At 35.5% G+C, this 15,630-nt stretch overlaps 1 protein-coding gene across 1 annotated transcript in view; it reads left to right on the forward strand.

Annotated features, from left to right (window-relative positions):
* ARAP2 (ArfGAP with RhoGAP domain, ankyrin repeat and PH domain 2) overlaps window positions 1-15,630 on the forward strand; it is a 196,162-nt gene that overhangs the window by 60,911 nt on the left and 119,621 nt on the right. Inside the window, exon 9 of the mRNA XM_064418435.1 lies at window positions 6,113-6,246. The gene's annotated coding sequence lies outside the window, so the exon portion shown is untranslated. The remainder of the gene's footprint in view (window positions 1-6,112; window positions 6,247-15,630) is intronic.

Genomic DNA, 15,630 nt, shown 5'->3' on the forward strand with positions numbered 1-15,630 from the left:
GAGCTTCCTCAGATTTTGAAAAGAATCTGAGATTTTTCTAATCTGTATTTTTTCATAATTTTAGTTTCTCCATACTTCCAAATTAACATCTTAATGGGGAAAAGGAGAAACACAACTGAAGCACAATTTGAGACTATACTCAGCTTAAGACCAATACAGGATAAAAACCTTTTGTTGCACTTGCGGCACCAAGGAGAGAAACGGTGAGAGAAATGAGTCAGATGAGAGAAATAGTTCCATTAAATTGATCATTGGGCCAAGCAATTAAAGTTTTGAGTGGACACATCTTTATTGAAAATGACTGTATTTTCTGAACTATATCAAACAAGGGTAGATAGATCTTTTTTAGTTAAACATATCCCTGACATGTGGTTTAACAAAGCTGACAGGAAATCTGCATGTACAGGATGTGAAGCTGCAACCACTTTTTGTACATTTCTGATATTGGAAGAGATTGCACATCATTAGCGTACTCACTTCAGAACTGATCAGATAACAGGCTTATAGAAGTATCACATATTTCAAACTTACCTTTAACTGCATAGGTGCTGGAGAACTGAATGCTTCTGGATGATAATAAAAAGAGATTCTAGAATCCACATTCAGCTTTTGCAAGAGTTCTACCTTTGGAACAGTAAATGTTTCCTTTTTTAAGCATGACAACACAGAAAAAACACCCAGATGATAAAGTTTCACTTCTGCAAAGCTTTCCTGAATAAAGAGACTGTGAAGTTAGAGTATTGAAGGGAAAGGAAGCAGTGTTTCACAGTTTGATAAGGTAACATTCTCTATAGAGCAAAGTATTAAATTAAAATAAATTGACTATTATTGCCACCTGCATGCTCAAGTACCTGGTGATCTGTAGTCATCATGTGATGTTTATATTCCAGTGTATGATTAAGGAGAAATGAAATAAACTTATAAACTGGGTGATGAATTTGGTCCAATAGAACACATCTGCATTTAAAAAACTGTGTTCATTTGATATAGTTTGTACTTATACTCATGGAACTGTGTTAGTTTGTTGTGATCTAAAAGCACAGTAATTCCTCCTAAATTTTACTTTTATCAAATAATGTAACACACTGCACTTATTTACAATAATCATGAAACATTACTCAACCATTAGTATCGTGGGATCAAGCATTTGCTTAACATTGTAAGTGAAAAAAAGAATGTTAGTAAATACTAGTTTTCAAATAGAATTAGTGCTTGACCACACATAGTGGGCAGTATGATTTAATAATGGCAACTTTACTTGAAAAACTCCAGAGACTTAACTGGGAAGCTCAAACGATGCTTTTACAATCCTTTGATAAGTGTTACTAACCTTATGGTTTCCTTGGTATCCTTGCAAAGAAATAGGAGTTAAGTAGTTTGACCGGAAGTTGGTATCAGTCACTTTCACCATAATCTCCCAATAATTTCTCCTGAAGCATGATGTAAATGGGATTGCAATGTTGATAGGGAAAAGTAGTTTTTCATTATCATAACATTCAATACTGATGACATTGCTGACCAACTCCTCAGAATCATCCATCACCAAGGAACTAGTGTCATTGAGTATATTACACTTTAGATTCTCCAGAACAATTGCAGGGGCTTTAATAAAACAAGGGGTTTCCTGGGGGTTCTTTCCACTCCCTTTGACTAGGAATTTATTAAAAAATTTTGTATTTTGAGTGGGGTAGAATTCTGTATTTTTTAATTAAATACTTCAACGTAACGATGTGCTATAATGAAGCAGAAGAAGATAATTCATAAAAAATATTTTTAAGAATAAATGAGAAAATAATGAAAAATTTAATGTTTAGCCTGTTTCAGAACAGCTTACAAATTACTGTAAAACTGATGAATTGTTGTCCTTTCCTACTAATTTCCAACAATTTGAGGATTATTGACTTTACTGGCTGTGACTCAGTCCCTCTCTGGCATAAAAAAATTATGCAAATAGAAACTTAGGGTTTACTTTAGACCAAAGGGAAAGATCTTCATTGCACATGTTCAAATTGTAAACTGCTGTTATGTGCACAAGCAGCATCTGTTCAGTACATGTCTATTGAGTTTCTGCACCCACGCATGTTTATAAGTTAATAAGTAATAATTATGTACATCTGTTCCAAAAAGAAGGAAGACAATGTGCTTACTCTTTCTTCATCCAGTATCTAGATTTTTGTACTTCTTCTGAATCACTCACAGACAGATTCACATCAGGAAGATCATAAGTTTGCGCTGAAGATACTTATGTAATTTCTAAGAATCTCATTATTTTTTAAAATTTTATTGTCTTCCATTTTCTCTGTCAGTTTGTGGTCTTCACTTTCTAGCCCTTTTAAACTGTCCCTGACTACTTCCTTTTTCTCCTGTTCAAAACGATTCATGATGCTTCTGTCATAAATGTCCTTCAATGTCCCAGACAGAATGTCTTCCTCACTGCTTGTAAGAGGGTCCTGAAAAGCCTCCAGTTCTGGAGGTCTTTCAGTAACTGAGCTACCTCTCTGAAGTTTATCCTTTCCATTGCATTCTTTTTTCTCTGTAAAAGAGACAATCAGTAGTTGGTGTTCACCATCTTCCTTTTTCATTGCAAATTCTCTGCTGGTGTCTTGTTCTTGAGCAGATTTGTTTTTACCTAAGGATGCAATTTTCCCCACAGTTTTAATTTCACTTGTGTGGGTTTGATGGACATTTTGACTTTCTGTCTTGTTCACAAAAGGAGTTCTTTGGAATTGCTGACTGGAACTGGAAGATGCTTGCGCAGAGTCTTTTGCTTCTCCTTCTGAACAATGCACATCTGTTTCTCCAGAAGCATTTTCACCAGTCTGGTTCTGAGAATCACCATCTTGTTTGCAGCTTACAGCATAAAATTTATTTTCAGCCTCTTGAAGGTGTGAGATTGTATTTATCAAATACTCCTTTACTTTCTGCAAATAATCTATAACTCCATTGTATTCTGAGGCAAAAAAACCCCAAAAAAACCCAAAACCAAACCAATTACATTTTGCTATGAAAGCTAGACAAAAATGTGAAAACTATTATACACATATTTATTGAATTCCATATAATCCCATAGTACCATTCAATACATGAAGCACAGTCTATTTCCTGGCTTCCATTTAATGTTTTTGCACATATTGCTATTCAGGTGAAGTCAATTTCTAAGGAACTGAATATAGACAAGTACATTTTTATACTGGTCTAAGAACACCTGGGTGTGTATTTGTCAAAACTTTACTTTGGCAACTCTAAGGAGCACTTTTCTAATGATCACACACTAGCTAAATTCTTAATGACAATCAATCCAAAGCATTGATAAAATATAGTCAAATCAATTTGGGAAGATCTTTAAAATGAAACATTATATTTCCTAAAATTTAATGCTCTAAGATTCTAATGCATAGGCCTCTAGCAAGGCTGTTATATATGGACCTAATTTTAAATTCAGATCTTAGAAGCTCTGAATTTTTGCTATGAAGAATAGATGATACCACAAAACCACAAGCTCACATATAATACAAGCTCAGCAATTTGTAATATCCAGTTACAGGAATGCTGAAGGTTGCCCTTGCATGTAATTAAAATCACTTTGTGAAGAAGAATGCACAAAAAGCACACAACCACTATGCACCATCCATGTAAGATTTTAAATTATTTTATAATCCCTTATTTTTCTCATCTTGAACCTTTTCTTAGAAATTCTTCAATATATTGTCTCCAATAATTTAAAATATATTACAAATGTATCCTTAGAGCTCTTCCTGCATCCTATTGCTGTGAGCCCCTATAACTGGAGAGGTCTCTTCACTAGTTAGATATATTGGAAACCTTGGAAAATTTGTTGCTTATTTCTGTGTGCTGTATGAGATCCTGGATAATTTTGTTTTGCAGGTTAAATCTTGTGAAAATCAATACAAATAAGACAATAGATATAAGACACAATATGGTGTGCTCTCCACTCCCAAAGTACAGATAAAAGGAAAGGAAAACAGAAAGGGCTGGTACAAGTCTTACAGGAAGCCTTTAACTTAACATTCACTTTTTTAACAAAGTCATATGAGGTAAATAATACCTCAAGGTTTTCAGCTTGGAAAATAATTTTATTAAGAATACCGTCACATATCAATGTGATTTAGATAGGTCTCTCATCTCTATTTACATCTGATTAATTTAAACCTACAAAATACAGGTCAAAATAGATTTTTCTTGGTCTAAAAAATATTCCTTTCTAATACTTCCTCAGTTTTCAAGGAAGACTTATTAGACTTTGACTATATTTGGAAAAAAATAAAGAAAAAAGGAAGCAAATACATTTTTAAAGTTTTGTTTACACTGGTAGTTTCAAAAAAGAAATACCATTTTACTCTTTTTCCTCAGGCACTTTTACAGGAATGAAGAAATTCTAGACAGTTTAAGAGAAATAAAAAAAAAAAGGATTGGAAATAACAGAGCTTTGTTTGCAGAAGAGGTTGTAAAAGACCGTTTCCCAGTTTCACTGTAAGGTAAAGGTCAAGCTTAAGCAAAACCCTCAAAATTTACATTTCCCCCTGAATTTTGCATTTTCTAAACAAAACAAAAAAATCCTCAGACAAATTATACAGTCCTTTAAACTTCCCTAAAATCAAATTTGAAGATAAGAGGGTAATTCAAAACAATGGCATTTTCTTGTGCTGTAAATGTGACTTTTCTAATATGGGCAAGAAAAGATGTGGCCTTGTAACCATATACTATCCAACTGTGTCACATGGAAATACACTTTTTCCATTCAATTACAAGGTTAACCATGAAATAACTCTTCTTTTGTGGTTTTCCTCTTCCCCATTTGTTTTCTAACACTTTGTTTTCTGTGCTTTTTCTGATGTTTGATAACACAGCTTTAGAATAAAGAGGTAGTTTATATGCAACTGTCTCCAAACCTCTTTGCTGAGTGTTTTAAGGGAATTTTTCAGGTGAGAAATAGCAGCTTTTTGGAAGAGAATGATTCTTGGAAACCTGACAAAACAAGAATTTAAAAAAAATCACATAAACCATGAGGCCAACAGGACAGTTAGCTTGCTTAGAGCCTAGAAGGAGGCTTTTTAAACTCAATATCTTGTTATTATTATAGACTTTATAAATCCGTAGGTTAAGACTCAGAAACACAAGCATAGCTAAACATTTCTGTCTGTAATCTCTTTCTTTCTCTCTCTCTGCATCATAGAATCATTGTAGAATGATAGAATGGTTTGGATTGGAATGAGACGTTCTTTAAGCTTTTTTCCAACCTTCCTTCCTGTCATGGGCAGAGACACCTTCTAGTAGACCAGGTTGCTCAAAGCCTCATCCAGCCTGGCCTTGAACACTTTCAGGAATGGGGCATCCACAAGTTTTCTGCCTAGTTCTCCCTCTTCCTGTGTCTCATTACTCTCTAAGTAAAGAATTTCTTCTTAATATCTAATCTAAATCTCTCTTCTTTTAGTTTAAAACTGTTCCCTCCTATTCTAGCACTATATATGATAGTGTCCATATGAAAAAAAAATAAAAAATCACTCTTCCTGTTTTTTAAAAGCCCCTTTTAAGAATTAGGAGGATTTAACAAGGGACCCCAGAGCCTTCTTTTCTTCAGCCTGAAGAACCCAAACTCTCTCAACCTCTCTTAAAAGGACAGATGCCCTGATCCCTCTGATCATCTTCATAGCCTTCCTCTGGACCTGCTCCAACAGGTCCATATCCTTGTGCTGGAGACTCCAGACCTTTATGCAGTACTTCAGGTGAGAGCTCACAAGAGTGGAGTAGAGAGGGAGAATCACCTCCCTTGGCTGTTGGATACTCTTCTTTTGAGGTTTAATGCTGATAGACCTTAGATAGAAATTTTCATTTTTTCTTCTTCTTTGATAAATGTTAATACATTGAAAATTGAAGACCGAGGAAAAAAATGTGAGAACCAGCCCTGCAAACAACAAGATCAGACAAGAAGGAAGAGAAGGTACTGCAGACATGGGGCAGAGATTCCCTTGCAGCCCATGGGAGACCAAACTGGAGCAGACATCCTGCAGCTTGAGGAGGACCCAATGCCAAGGAAAGTAGATATCCCCTGAAAGAACTGCAGTCTGTTTAAAAGCCTGTTTTTTCCTTACAGGAACTGCAGACCATGGGAAGGATCCACAGTGGAGCATGGAAAAGAATAACCAGGAAGGAATGTAGAGGGAATTGTTATGGACAGACTGCTGCCCTTGTTTGCCATTGCCCTGCACTCCTCAGGAATGTGAGGAGGTAAAGTACTTGGGAATGCAGGAGTGAAGTTGAGCGTGGAAAAAAGAAGGGGTGGATGAAAAGTCTTGTTTCAATGTTTTGTTTTGCCTTTGCTTCTCACTATCCAAATCCATTTAAATTGACAATAAGTTAGATTAATTTGTTCCCTAAATTAAGTCTATTTTGCCCATGATGGTAATTTTAAGTGATTTCTCTATATCAGCTCAAGATTTTTTCCATCTTATTTTCTTTCCTTTTCCTATTGAAGAGGGGGTAGTAAGTTACTGGGTCGGCATCTGGTGCCTGGCCAAGATAATCCCTCTAAAGTATAGCATACATAAAACTTTGAACAATTCTGTTTAGTTAATTTTACTTTAATAATTTTTTGATCACATAGTGAGAATTATGAGTCTCATATTAAATCTCATGGAATGGTCTCAAAACCTGTGTGATACACCTGGGGGAATATGAATTAACTTGGTCTAATGAATTACCAAGTACTGAAATACTAACAAGCGAAAATTAAGGTCCCCCAGCATTGTCAGAGAGCAGAACTCAGCATCTAATATACCAGTGTGTCTGCTTACAGATAAGTCCTTCCATACGTGCCTGGACTTCCAGCCAATTCCTTGTGTTTATCATGGAGAGCACTCAGCAAGTGGCAGGTGTCTTGCATAATTGCTGTAACATTCTCCAGCTGCTGGCTGAGAGATCTGCTCAGGTCTTTTGGTAAAGAGGTCAGTCCAAGAACATACTCCTCCAAATCTCCTTTATCCAGATCACTTTTCAGAAGTACATCTCTTGCTAGAAAGTTCAGGTAAGAGATTTTTCTTAGGACTTGTCCTGATTTCTCTGCAGATGTAATCTTACTTTCAGCTATATCCATTTTATGTTCAGAATATGCTGCTACAATTTTTTTTTTCATTCAAACTCTTCCACAAGTTGTTGTCCTTGGTGCAGGCTACTACACTGTTTAGCATTTCTAGCCTAAACAGAAATTTTAAAAGTACTGTGTTCCACAAACCAAATTCTATCTGAGAAACTCTGAGTTGATGTTGACTATTAAAAAGTTCCTAAGTGACAGGTAGGAGTGGCTGTTCTGTAACCACAGGCGAGGATTGCCCGGAGACGCCAATGTACACCATGCACCTTTAAGGGAGGTTATGTAACTCAGTTATGTAGCAGTGACTTAAAACTTCAGGATATGTGAGCAATTTCTTATTTTGGTGGCTACAAATGATCAGTACTTACAAAATCAAATTTAATTGGTTATTTACAATTATATACTTGCCAGCAATGAAACACAGACACACAGAATCACTAGGGTGGAAGAGACCTTTAAGGTCATCGAGTGCAACCCATGCCCTGACACCTCATCTAAACCATGGCTCCAAGCACCACATCCAGTCTTTTTTAAAATACATCCAGGGATGGTGATTCCACTACTTCCCCAGGCAGACCATTCCAGTACTTTATCACTCTTTCTGTAAAAAACCTTTTCCTAATATCCAACCTATATTGCCCTTGGTGGAGCTTAAGACTGTGTCCTCTGGTTCTGTCAGCTGCTGCCTGGAGAAAGAGACCAACCCCAACGAGGCTACAGCTACCTTTCAGGAAGCTGTAGAGAGTGATAAGGTCACCCCTGAGTCTCCTTTTCTCCAGGCTAAACACCCCCAGCTCCCTCAGTCATTCCTCACAAGGTTTGTGTTCCCAGCCCCTCTCCAGCCTCGTTGCCTCCTCTGGATGCACTCGAGCATCCCAACGTCCTTCTCAAACTGAGGGGCCAGAACTGGACACAGCTGTCACAGTGTGGCCTCACCAATGCCCAGTACAGGGGAAGGATGACCTTCCTGCTCCTGCTGGCCACACTGTTCCTGATACAGTCCAGGATGCTGTTGGCCTTCTTGGCCACCAGGGCACACTGCTGGCTCATGTTCAGTCGACTGTGGGCCAATACCCCCAGACATTTCCTTTTTAAACAGAGGATTCTATATCAGATCTCATGACAGCAAATGAGGAAGTAATGGCCACTTAAATTACAGTTGACTCTTCCAGGTTTTTTACTCTTCAGCAGTCTTAAACAGAATGTATGTTTAGGTTGTCTGATGATCTGATGATCAGGATTTGAATGCCTCTAAAGCCAATGATTCATAAAGGAAAACCATTGTTTTAGTTATTAAAAAAAAAAATAGGCCCCACATCCTATCTTGATTTCAGTGCCAGTGCTGTACTATGAAAACCTATTTATTATATTTTGCTATAAATTCTCTGCTTCTCCTTAATTGAAGAATGGTGATAAATTATGTAAATGGAATTTCTTAATCTTTGATGCTGTTCACTGAATAGTCTTATATTTTAAGGCTCATGTTTATGTACCATATTGACAGGTATTAGATAATGTAACTATAGTCTTTGGGAACAGTCATATGGTTTTTATTTGACATAAGCTCTTGCCCAAAGAGATACAGTTCTTGCAGTAGTAGATTTCAGGGCTCTGCCTGTCCCTGTGGGGTTTCATGGTCCAGATCAGCCTCATCTGGGGAGTGCAGGTGATTAGTTATGACACACTTTGAAGCTTTCTGAGCACTAGAGATTGCAAAAGAATATGTTGCTGCAATTAGTATATTATTATTTTTATAGTATATTATTAGTATATAAAAATATATATTCAATTAGTATATTATTACTATTTATTATATTATATTATTGGAAGATAGGAAGGGTAAATAAAGTAGGCAACACAAGTTATTCGGATGTACTACAGTGTATATCCTCTGAAAAGATATGACTGCCTATATTAATATATAGTATAGAGTACACTCAAGAAAATAATATTGTAATATCACACATTAATTCAATGCAATATGATAAAGAATTTAGTATAAAAGTTATTTAGATAGAGTAAAATTATATAATACAATCAGTGCTGGAGTAATTTCAATCTTGTGCTTTTGTGAAGTTAATTCAGCCTGGATTAGTTACTGAGATGGTGTACTGTGCAGCTCACCAGTTACAATGAGGACGTTGAGACTTTAGGAATAAGCAGACTTGATAAGTACAGTATTACTCAGTTCTCCAGCAGTCAAGTTTAACAGTGGAACTATAGTTTACTCTTTCAGCCTTTACTGCAGAAAATCTGAGCAGAGAAAAAAAGGACACAGGTACAAAGAGACACACAAAACCAGTCCAGGGATATCTGATCAGAAGAATCTCTCTAGATTTGGCCACTGTGGATCCTCAGCCTCAGTGGAAATCCCTGCCTGAAACACATCCTTTAACTGAGAAAGAAAGAGTGGTAGGATGGAGACACAAGCTGTCGTGTTACTCACTGCCCATGGACAGCAGTTAATTACTATTAAAACAACAGATTCACAAGAAAAGAGACATGGACGTCCAGCAGCCCTATTGTTACAGTAGGGCACTACGTCCAGGGGGTAATGTAATGAAAAATGAAGAAAAGAAATACCATTTGAATATCATATATGCGAGAAATAAAAAGTGCAAAACCAATCGAGATAAACATAAAATTGTTACTACATTTTGTTTCTTTCAGGTCTTGTGATGTTATTTATTTATTTATTTATCTGTTTATTTCATGTGAAAGAACTAATAACAAAAGACCTGTTTACTCATTCTCAAAGTTTAGTTATCCACTGAAATTTCATTTTTTAAAGAGTGATCTTCAGCAAAGCTACATCAGCAGAAAAAAAAAACCCAAACAAACCAAATTGGAAAAATTAGCTCTGTGCTTGATTTTCTTTCAAAACAATTCCTATTCCTGAGTTACATTCACATTTAACTATATGCTCTAAGTATTTGAAAAGTCCTTTTAAAAAAGAGCTTTTCTATCAATATTAAATAATAGCCTTGGATATAGGAAGAACAAAATATCCAGTTTAGAAAAATAGGGATAAAATCATACATTCAAATTACCCTTCAGCAGATATTCATGTTCTTTTCAGAATACCTTAGAAGTGTTGCATAGCTGATAACACAGGAAGTGGACTTTGCTCTGCTAGGAAAAGAGATTAGAGTGTACAGTGCAGATACAATAAGTTCTGCCTAAATACTCTGCAAATAATTCAAAGTTCAGTATGTGACAATGAGTGTATTTTGGTGTGTTTATTGATCTATTCAAATATGAAAATATGTGCAATGGTTGCTCTCCCCATCTCTGGTATTCTAAAGCCCAAGTTAAAAAGCAATAGTAGTATAAGAAAAACTATGAAAGTGCTACAGGTACACTGTGCCATAGAATTTTTATCATATGTTCACGTAAATACTTCATTTGGCATTCTATTACAGTTACCAGTGCTGGTCACTGACATAATCCTTTGAAATACAAAACTATGAAGTAATTAAAAAAGGTATCTGTCTTTGAGTGCAGTCACGGGACTTGACTTTAAGCAATCTTAACTACAAACCAGGTGTTGAACAGCCTCACATTAGGAAAACTCCAGAGTTAAGGAGGGAAGGAAATTGGAGATATCTACAAAATATAGTGAGAATGAAGGAGAAGATAAAAACATCAGTACGTACTCTCAAATCCATAAACTGCATTATCCTATTTACAGTCTTCTACAGGAAAGAATCTTGGAAATCCATCTGAAAATCTACTCTGCTAGAAATCCCTCTTGAACTGTAAAATGCATAAGACTATCCTAATTATAAGCTTTAGGAAAAACTAATTCTTGAAAGAAAAACGCCTTTTTCATGTGATCAGCAATAGTATTTTGTAGTTATTAAACATAAAAAAACTGAAGGTTTTTCTATCCACTATTGAAATAATATTTCTTTAATTGCAATCTTAATTAAATTTAGAAAGGAAGAGGCTGTTGAAACATTATATGAATGTATTGATTTCACTTGACAGCATTTCTTTCTTTAATGAGAAAGTCCCAGTCCATTATAATGCTGTCTTAAATACTGGAGTTAGACCTTCATTTCTCTTAAGAGACATGTTTGGTATAAAGAAATTTTTGATGGAAGCATGACATTTTTTGTACAGAAGAAGGTGAAAAAGAGAGAAAGAACTATCTAGATATGGAATGCTGTGCTATCATCAATTTCAGTAGAGTTTGTAACAGAAGTAACAGAAGCTATTTGAATGAGATTTCTTAAATAGCAATCTAATTCAAAATTTTAGGTAGAATATTTATGCCATCATTTGTTTATCTAAAATAAAAATTACTGGTAGTTTCAGTATCACCTGGTACTACCCAGGTAGCTTGTCTACTTTAAACAGCTGGCATTTTACCTTTGAGACTGTTGCTCAATTTGCTATTGAGAAGAGAGACAGAAAACCAGGGAAACTGTTTGTGAAATGGGATGTATACAATAAAACATCAAAGATGTGACACTGCTCAGCTTCTAACTTAACCTAGTAACTTCACAAGAAATTATTCATGGACAGATGGAGTATCGTCACTTGAAGTTTTTTATTCAAGTGTTATTTGTATATACAGTAAGCTTCCAGTTTAGCACCTTTGATAGCATCAGAATATTAGGAAGTGAGTCAGCTATCATGAGTTTCTCTCTTTGGTTGGGCAGAGAGCAGTGAGGAAAAGAGAAAACAGAAGAGAGAGTACAGGTTGTCCAGAGAAATTGTTCCAGAGAACACTATCCCTGGAAATGTTCAAGTCCAGTTTGGATGGAGCTCTGAGCAACCTGGTCTAGTGAAAGGTGCTCATGCCCATGGCAAGGGGTTAGGACTAGATGATCTTTGAAGTCCCTTCCAACTCAGACCATTCCACAATGCTGTGGTTGTATGATAATGTGTTTAATCAGACCTAAATAACAGTGTGAAATTGTATTTAACTATAGATAATTTCAATTGTGATTGTACTACTTTTTTTTTCTCTGGAAATAGTTCTGCGATGTCTATTATATTTCATTACTTTCCATGACAAATTTGCTTAAGCAACAAGTAAAATGAAAGAGAGAAGCAAGTGCCTGAAATTGTGACCTTTAAATCTAATAGCATCATTAAAAGTGTCAAATGTGGTTTCTGTTGAGTTCAAATAAGCTAGTGCTGTGGAGATAAAATCTTAATGATGTGTGATTCATTACAATTCAATGAACTGTGCAAAAGATAAATATGGGGGAAAAATTAGCACTTCTATATGCAGGAAATTTTCTCAAAGGGATTTATTTCCAAATAAGCTAAAGAATGCTCCATTAAACTTCTCAAACATGACAGAAAGCCACTAGATTTAGATTTTCTTGTGACAGACTTCTTGGAGAAACGCAAGTCAGCAATTAGAAAACTTTCATTTACAGCAGGAGCTTAACTCCCTTGCATTGCTAGAATAAATTGTCTGCTTTCATTTCTAGGCTTGTGAATTCAACAAAGCAGTGCTGCAGAAAAGATTCTCAGCTTGTCTGTAGGTTAAAACATGTACCAATTCCTAGGGAAGTGGGGGATCCCCAGCCTACAAAGCTGTATCCAGAGGTTTGGGTGCAGGCCTAGGATAGGACTTGGAGTGGGTTAGTCCAGACAAGTGTCTGTCCAGTATTGTCTGCTTTGGCAAAAGACAGCAGATAGAGCCTTCTTAACTTCCTGGAACCTCATGTTGTCCCAGGGAATGTATTTTGAATTTCTATCTTTGCAGACCTGTATTGAAAATGAAGTCAAGTTCAATGTTTCTAATTCACCCATTATCACTACATGAGTGGTTGCTAATCGGAATAAATTTTACTGTTGGTTTACAAGTAATTTTATGATAATTAAGAGTATGTCAATTAATTTATTAACTTCTTGAGAGAATTTTGCATGTGCAGTTGAGTGTTGTATACAATATGTAAGCAAAAAATTAAGTCAGACTTCATTGTCACAAGAACTGGTACAGGAAAGAAAACCATCAATACATTGTAAAAGCAATTAGGAAACAGTACTCTGTGGGATCACTTTCACACATTTTTTTCAAAAGTCATAAATCAATATCAAAATTACTAAAGGGACTACTTCATGAGTCCATCAGTAGTTTTAACAAAAACAGCCATTAAAAGGAGATGGCAAAACTGTATATCATTGTGTAACCTGTACAAAATTACACTAATAGCTTATAAAATGATAGTCTAAAAATCTATTACACAGTACAGGTAATTGGACAAAGCTTCCTGGAAATGAAACTATTAATTACATTAAAATATGCGGTTGAGTTGGCTTACAGGTCTGAGTAAAGATGGAGGCTGGTATTCAGTATGACATACAAAAGTAACTGACATATTGAGTAAGTGGCTGAGAGGAACCCCAAGGACACATAAACAGTTGATAAAAATGCAAAAATTGAATTTATCTCTAGTGCTTATTCTTATCTGCAGTACTATAATTTTTCTGAAGCTTTGTGTCATTTGTCTTACCCTGAGTGAATATGTTACCTCATGGTAGAACTCTGCCTATGAAAATTGTAATGCATTATTTAATTTCCAAGGTTAGCTTTCCTGGTATTTTATTAACATAATATCAATGTTGTACTATAACAATAATAGTGAGGTTCAAATCGTAAAAGGCCTAGATATTCACTTGCTGGTTGACTGAGGTGTAGCTAACGTTTCATTTCTTATGATGCTTGATAAGCTCCAAAATCTAAATATTTAACCTTCTCAACACCTTGAGATGATTGGTGGATGAATTTTATTACTCCTCCTTTGAAGAGGAGCAAATGAGACTCAGCCAACCACAGAAGACCAAGTTCAGAACATAGACCTTGCTTGGACTGTGTTCAGTAAGAATATGTGGGTTGTCTGGTTTTTTTTTCCAGGAGAAAGTGAAATAATCTCATTAAAAGAAATAAACAATAAATATTCACAAATAAACTCAGGTCTCCTGTGCATTTTTTGGTAGATGACAAACTTCATGTAAATATCAGAGCTACTTGTAAGCCATCCATAAAGCAAGGAGTAGCAGTTTCTTCCTCTATTTTATATTACCAATTGGCTGTTTCTGCAGCTGGATTTGGAGTTCTTAAATAGAATAAATATGCAGCAAGTAGAATTGATCTCTAGTTTTAAAAATATACACATCCTAAAATTACAATATTTGAATTTGGAAAATGTCTGACTAGTCTGAATCAGTTTCAATATAAGCTTAATGAACAATTAGAAAAAGATCTATTCTGACATTTGACAAACCACAGAGAATGTGGAAATCTGGGATATATTTATATCCTAAGGATTAGCTCCTGTACAGTTTGGTGATATTATTCCATCTTTACTTAAACACAGTCTTTCAGGTTATTCTTACAGACTGATGTTGAAAACAAAACCAAAAAATCAGGTCAATAGCAATCACTGGAAAACAGGCTTTCTAAAGGGTTTTGTAATGATAAGTATGAGCTGGAAGGTATTAGCATGTTTACTCACCTTTTTATATGGTATTTGTATTTTAGGATACAAAAGCCCTAATCTCTTTCAGAAATATAGCAGAAGTCATGCAGCTCCTATTTATAATTAATTTATAGACTGAAATTTTGTCTTGATCTACCTACCTACCTATCACTTATTCATGACAGCAACATAGAAACTCAGAGGAAGAGGAAATTATCAGATAACAAAACCTCTGCAGTTTTCAGGCCTATCAGCAGATTTTTCAAAACTCAATCTTATCAACAAGCCTTAGAGTAGTATTCTGCCTTATGTCATATCTGAATTACACCAAAATTAGTAAGATGCAATTTCCTGCTAGATTTTTGTAAGACTTCTTTTTTACTGTACTGGTGAAAAGCTGCCATTCCATGCTCATCAGAGAACTATATGCTGTAGATAAATTAGAGACTTGAGAGCTTTCTTAAAAGATGATATATTATGCTACTTGATTACTAACAGAATAAAACACCATATATCAAATTATACTACTTTATTTCTAACAAAGAAAAATACACCATATGGATTTGTGTGGTACCAATAATGTAATTTAGACATACAAAACACGTCAAGCAAATCCCCTAAACCCTTAATAGCACAACATGACTTAAAATGATCTTGTGTACATTGCAATTTTTTCTGGACATAATGGAAATAGAAAGAAATAAGCACAACTTGGTATGTTTTTAATGCTCATTTCTCCCACTCCTTGACCCCTCCCCCCCCAAAAAAAAACCCACTGAAAACAATTCTCTCAGTGATAGTGATATGATGTGATCCAGTATTGTGGTCAAAGAAACTAAGTCAGTAAAAGTCTGGCTGAGACACAGTGAGTCAGGGTGCAGTGTCATGCTGTGCTCTGAGGGAAGATACCACTACTGTACAGGTATAAATAAATGTACTGGGGGCAATCTCTTTCCGTGAGTTCTATATAAGGGTCTCACACCAATTTTTAAAGACAAATGCTGAGCAGACTGTAATCTATAGTCTCTGCCACTGGCCCAATGACATAGGTAAATCACATGGGTTCCTGGAAGAGGA

Source organism: Passer domesticus, chromosome 4, assembly GCF_036417665.1.
Source record: "Passer domesticus isolate bPasDom1 chromosome 4, bPasDom1.hap1, whole genome shotgun sequence".
Taxonomy (NCBI): domain Eukaryota; kingdom Metazoa; phylum Chordata; class Aves; order Passeriformes; family Passeridae; genus Passer; species Passer domesticus.